Below are 6,274 nucleotides of genomic sequence, written 5' to 3' on the forward strand. Positions count from 1 at the left end.
TTTACAACTTATTGTTAGTCTCATTTTAAGAGAAGATGCAATAAATAAATGTATGTTTTAAAAAAAAAAAAAAATTTTTTTAATTTTATGCTGTGTTGAGTTGGGACTTAGCAATTTCCATCCACAAAGCCAAATGCTTGTTTATCAAATATAATAGATACATTGTAAATAAACACTTTTTGCTCGCTTTGTATCATTGCTAATAGTTTTAAATTCAAAAATAAATATTTGAAATATTCAAACTTAAATAAACTGACATGTCTTTTCAAAAGATGCAATAACAATGCAATTGATATATGACATTTAATTAAAATATTTTAATTTATAAATTTTCCATAGTCGTTTGTAATAGTAAACAAATTAAAAAGTTCATCGAGGCGTTTCAGTCGTTTGAGGGATTTGTTCCCCCTATACATTGTGACCGAAAGATTTTCGGAAATTCTCATTTAAAATTCGCGCGCTGTATATTTTTCGATATTTTAAGTTTATGTAGTTTGGCAGCACTGTCCTTAATTACTATGCCAAAAATGGAGCGCGATCTGTCAGGACAGTTCGTTTACGGCAGCTGTTGAAACCAGTTCACCTCAGTAGTGCGTTGCGAAAAAAACAATGGAAAAAAATATTGAACAAAGAGTTTGCATCAAATTTTGTTTTTCGAACGAAATTTCGTGTGCAGAATCGTTGCGAATGCTACAAAAGGCTTATGGGGAATCAGTTTTATCGAAAACTCAAGTTTATGAGTGGTACAAAGCCTTTCAGGACTGTCGTACGACCGTCGAAGACATGCCGCGTTCTGGACGACCTTCGACCTCTACCACCGACGAAAACATTGAAAAGGCAAAGGAAATCGTGTTCAAAAATCCTCATGTGAGTGTTAGAGAGATAGCACGAGAGCTAGGCATCGGTCGTGAGATGGCTCGTTTGATTTTGGTGGACAATTTGTGTATGCGACGTGTCAACGCCCGGCTTGTTCCGATTCACCTCAATTTGTTCAACATTATCAACGATTTTAAGGCCAAACATTCAATAAATACCATCGAACAGCCACCGTATTCACCTGATCTTGCACCGTGTGACTTTTTCCTGTTTCCCAACCTCAAATTACCACTCAGAGGAACGCGTTTTGAATCCATAGAAGACGTAAAACAGAATTCGCAGAGGGAACTCAAAGCCATACCGGAAAGCGCCTATAAAAAATGTTTTGATGTTGAAAAAACGTTGGCATTTGTGTATCGCTTCTAATGGAGCATATTTTGAAGGAGATAAAATAAATATTGATGAAGATTAAGAATTTTGCGTTTTATTTAATTTATTCCGGAAACTTTTCGGTCACAATGTATATTCGAAGAAGAGTAGAGACTCGTAAATGGTTCTAACATGCTTTAGTAACAGAACGGCAAGTGTAAGTTTAACCTTCACACTTTCAGTGACACTTGATGTGACCTACGGCCTTGTGGATTGGTTGTGGATTTGCTCTAGATGTGTCAATGAACGTTGCCAACTTTGTTTTTAAGTCATATATTATTTAATTTATATGTAAAGTACCCGCAAATTTATTCGGACACATAAATTGTAGCCATAAGCAAATATGTTAAGTGCACTCTAATTAGTCATCCTTAAGTGCAGAAGTCGAAAGATGAAAAACATAAGTTTTCCAATTGTGCTGAGCTGAGATGCTGTCAAACGCAATACAACTGAAGTGTCAAGTGTTATTTTTGCTTTGACAGTTAAAATGATATTTTGAAATATTATGATATCTTGCTACTTAAATATTTTAATATATGTATTCATTTCAAAATCCACAGAAAGTTGGGTTAACCAATGTCAAAATCATTTTAGTCTTTATGCAACTAATTTGTTTATTTCCGTTTAAGCAAATAATTCATAATTTTATGAATAATTAAATAAAATTCAAGATAATTAAATAAGATAAGACAATTTGAGAAAATGATTGGTTGCTTTTTGGAATTTATATTTTTTTATTACGTTGAGGTTAGTTGAGTCAGTGCACTTCAACACTTTTACTCTCTATTAACTGCGGTTTTTTCATAACCCATCTCTACGCCTTGACTTGCCTGGATTATTGTTTATCACTTTATCAGATTAAACAATAACTTACCTCAGATCTGCATACCCCCCCGAGGAGCCTGTAACCAATTTGAGATTCGATAACGCAGTGTTGACAAACTCGTCAGTTTTCGTAAAAATTTATATAATTTATATATAATCTATATTTTGATCGGACCGACCTTGAGGTCCCTGAGGATGTCATTCGATCTAATGTATTATGGTACTTTGAAAAGTGTTCTTAGACCCTGGCTTTGTGCAATTTCTAGTTGGCATGATATCCTCACATTTGTGACCTTATTTTTACTTTTTCGTTCTAGTGGTTCATACTCCAGTTTTTAACCTTTAGGTTACGATTAAAACTTTTGTTAAATAAATGTCTTGCAATGATTTTTTATAATGATTAGTGCATTCTAATCATAATTCTGTGTATATACAATGATGATATCTCCACTCATCAACTGCTATAGCTCATAGCTGTGTTTGAACCTACACGTTAAGTTGCATTAAAGATACTATAACTATAAATATTACATCACTGTTTAATTAGTTCCTAAAATTTCGAAATATAATTAATATTCGTATTTTCTTCTGTTAAGGATATTTGGTTCTCGCTTTGTCCTCGCAATATATAGAAAGAATAAATTATTAAAAAATCTACTAAAATAAATGTATGAAATTAAATTTATGAATGAATATTTCTTGATTTATATATTTTATGAACCAAAAAACTGGTGCAAAATAATTTAATGCTATCGGCAAATTATTTCCAATATAAATATTTGCTTTCAGTTAGTTAAACAATTCCTTTTTTTTTGTATTTACATTACAGGATAAGAGGATATTGTATTTATTGGCTTACCATACATGCTTTTATAAACAGTTTTTATAACTTTTTCTTATTAATAAATATTTAAAATAAAATATTGTTAAGTCCTTTTAAATTGCTTAGAAAAAATTATAAAATTTAACCTTATTAATAGAATGCGTTATAAAAATATGCAAGAGTATATCTGGATATATTTTATAAATAGTAATGTGTGATTAAATATACATTTTATTTCTCTTATATTATTTAATCTAAACTATTCCCAAAGATGAATATTAAAGTAAACATCATTGTTTTTAAACATTTGTAGTGAGAAACTGATCTTTCATCACTCCTTTCATATATTAGACAACCTAAGTCAAAACTTATTTATAAATAATATTCAAATAAATAATATATATTTTATATCTTTTTTATAATAAGATTAATATTTGTTTGGTTGACTAAAGTGACTGATTGACGGATATTTTTTCATTCCTGTAATTAGTGATTATCTTGATAAATGTGAGTACATCTATTCTTTTAAGTAGACATAATTTAAAAGTTCCTAAGTTCCTTTGTTCTTACTGATGAGCAATCGAATAGAAAGAGAAGAACAAATAAACCTAAGCGGGGCTTGGAGACAGGCTAATGAAGAAAAACAAAATTTATTAATAGAAAACCATTAGAGGGGCCCCTATACTGAATATTCCCGATAAAGCTCCAGGATAGAAACGGTCTGGTACATGAGGGGGATTGTTATTAGTCCATGCTAAGCAGGCATACCACTATTGTGACGACAAAGTAACGATGCGTTAGACATTTTTAAACCTTCTCTCCGCAAAAAAAAAAAAAACCCAACAGAAAAGTACTTCTATATGAAATCTAATGGAAAGATACACAAATCTATAGATTTAAAGAGAAAATGCATAATGCTTACTTTTTGTCAAAATTTTTACAAAGGAAGAATGTACAGCTTATCTGCGTAGGTTCCTCAACAGACACTAGACAGCTAATACAGACAAGATTGATGTCAGAAATCAATTACTAACTTATAGTCCCTGACTAGATTTTACATTAAAGATTGTGGAAGTTTATCTATTGCTTGACTTAAGTATTGCGATTGAAAATAACTGACGTACGATTATCCATCATGAAATTTCTTAAGATAGTAGAATTTATATCAGCATATGGCTACAATATTCTCGTACAAAAGTTAAGATATAATAATTCTTATATATTCATTTCTTGGTGCCAATATAACTGTGTCTCAAGACATAAACATTAAGCTAATTTCGCTATTCTATAGATCTGACGTAAGCTAAACGTTGCTAAAATAAAAGATATTAGACTTTAACAAATATATATTATAAATGTCTTTACTTCAAGTCTGAAAGTGCACAGAAGCTTTAATTGAATTCTTTTTGAAGAAAAGGGAATTCTTTATATCATCTGTCTTCAAGCAATAAATAATCATTAATTTTTAAAGTTAGTTCCATGGTTGCTAAAGATAATGTATGGTCAGGATAAAGTTTGTTTGAAATAAATTATTTAAAATATGGAATTATAATGTTTAATACAAATCCACGACATTTATTATAATAAATTATACTAAATTGGTATCTTATTTTGTTTATGCCTTGATATAAGAAAATTTAAACTTTTTCATTCTTATCTTCTTTCAATTTTTTTCTATATGCTCTTGGAATTTTAGAATATAACACGTTCTGATTTTTCTGATAATAACATCAAATTGTATTAAAACTTTTGTCCAATATAGAGTTATCAAAATTTATCAGAACATCAGAGAAAGAAGCTTGCACTTTATTAATTTAATAATTTATGAATATTTATAAATTCTTGTAAGTTAAAATTTAAAGAATCAGCTTCAGCAAAATTCTTGCGAACTTAGCCATACTACTACCAATCCAGTTTTCTTGTAATATCGTATATCTCACAATTTTCCGCTTAAACGCTTTTCTAAGCTGAAGGAAAATTCTTTGGCATATTTTAATATTCAGAAAATCTAATATAGCAACGCAATTTGCTGATCTAGGACAACATATTTAACTGATAATGCAACCGCCATTGCCGTTTCATATGTTGTTTGCATTTTCCAGTTGCCAACTACACATGCCAAGATAAGAAATCAACTACAAATTGAAATAGAAACTAATTGAGGAGTGGAACCTCGACTAAGGAAAGTTTACAAACAAGCAATTTGCTCTGTTGACGGCACCGTCCCATACCGTCCCATACCATACCATACCAATCCAAACATTTCCAGAGCATCCCGATAAATATTTCTAGAATACTTTCAGCAAGGACATGTGTATTTGCCGCCGCTGGTTGGTTGGCGGCAGTTGCTAGGGGAAGCAACAATTCTGCACATATTTAAAACGTCAGCGCTACAAAATTAAATACTTTTTTGCTTACTGGAGAATCATAAAAAATTGTTAAATGGAATTTTAAATGCTTCGTAGCTGTGGCAACTCCTTTGAATTGCTCAAATTGAGTTAATTTCGCTTTGCGGGGTTAATGCGCGCACTACTACTCATACGCACAACAGATACATTCCAGAGGCGACGTATGGTAGTGTGGTAGTGAAAGTGTATATAAACACACAGCTATAAAACAAATTAGGTTCACCTACGATTAGAGACGCAGGATGACAGTCGAAAGTGCTTTTAAAGGATATTAAAACATTTTATGCTTTTGTAATTTCTAATTAACGTGAAGCCTTGCCTTTGAGAGAAGGTGGCTGGCTTGGCTATAAGCTGCGAAGATGTGTTCGAGCTTGTGCAGAAGAAAGTAATTTAAATACACATATGCAGCTTAAGTTGTGTGAAATGATATTTAAAAGAGTGAAAGGATTAGCTTAAATGAAACTTCAAGTAAAGAAGGAGCGGCGGTTTGGTTTGCTGTTCATCAACATTACCGCTTCTAGTTAAAGGATTTAGGATTTGGATTTTAAATTGCAATGAAAAGTATAAGTATATTTACTGGTGATTTCATATATCCATGTTATACGATATACGAAATAGAAAACTATAACCCAAATTTAAGTGGAACAATTTAAATTCAATTGCTAAATTATGCGTTCAATGGCTAAGTTTTTGCTCTGCTCCTTCCTGCTTTTGCATTGAAAATATATTTTTATTGCATATGTTCGCTCGTGCAAAATTTATGCTGCCTGCATGAGGCGCTTTACAAATATTATGTGAACTGCAAAATGAAAAACATTTTTCTTTTTGCTTATTGATAATATATATTGAGTAGGATATTGAAAATGAAAACATAAATCTCAAAAGTTTTCAACCCACTTGGCAAATCTTCAATATTTTTCAAATGCCTGCCGCCTGCTCCTGCCGCCTGTACTTCGATAAAAGTAAAATTTTT

The 6,274-nt window shown here is 31.3% G+C and overlaps 1 protein-coding gene across 1 annotated transcript in view; it reads left to right on the forward strand.

Moving 5' to 3' along the window:
• LOC119667106 (protein IWS1 homolog) overlaps positions 1-6,274 on the forward strand; it is a 17,559-nt gene that overhangs the window by 8,994 nt on the left and 2,291 nt on the right. The gene's annotated exons all lie outside the window — the stretch shown is intronic.

This window comes from Teleopsis dalmanni, chromosome 1 (assembly GCF_002237135.1).
Source record: "Teleopsis dalmanni isolate 2A chromosome 1, ASM223713v2, whole genome shotgun sequence".
Taxonomy (NCBI): Eukaryota; Metazoa; Arthropoda; class Insecta; order Diptera; family Diopsidae; genus Teleopsis; species Teleopsis dalmanni.